This window comes from Papilio polytes, unplaced genomic scaffold (genome assembly GCF_000836215.1).
Source record: "Papilio polytes unplaced genomic scaffold, Ppol_1.0 DF822289.1, whole genome shotgun sequence".
NCBI lineage: Eukaryota > Metazoa > Arthropoda > Insecta > Lepidoptera > Papilionidae > Papilio > Papilio polytes.
In genome coordinates, this window is record NW_013526915.1 from 2,795,018 (window position 1) to 2,795,644 (window position 627).

Here is a 627-nt window from a genome sequence, read left to right on the forward strand (position 1 = left end):
AGGCTCTACTCTGAAATTTAAAAAGCCGTTACAAATATTTAAGGTGTTAATAACTAAATGTATGGAACCGGGATCAGGGCCATTTTTATGTCTAGGTCATCGATGCGGGAGCATCGCTACTGTATGTGGTGGGGACTCTGGAGGGCCTGTCATTCACCCCTCAGGCATAGTTGCAGTTTTATCCGCAAGTAATCCTCACAAGTATTGCGGAGGTGAAACTAAAGATACTAATAACGATAACTCTGGATTCACTTGCCCAGTAGGTCCTTATGTCGAATGGATAGCTAGTTATGTAAGAAATTGAACGTGTATCAATTCGATGCTTCAATTCGCAGTTTTCAAAATAATTTTGTCCTGGGACTTTTCGAATAATGATATATCAGTTTCATAAATTAATAAATTGAAAAAGAAAATATGTATTTATGTATAAACCAAAATAAATTATGTGAATTCGCAAACTTACTTCAAAACTACACCATCAAAATATACAGACGTCTTGAGTCCCTCCTTCTTTTGGGAAGTCGGTCAAAAAGAAGTATAAATATAAAAGCTTCATTCAAAGTCAGATATGAAATTACAATGTTTAAAACAAAGATATGAATTCTCAAACACCTTGTCAATGTAATT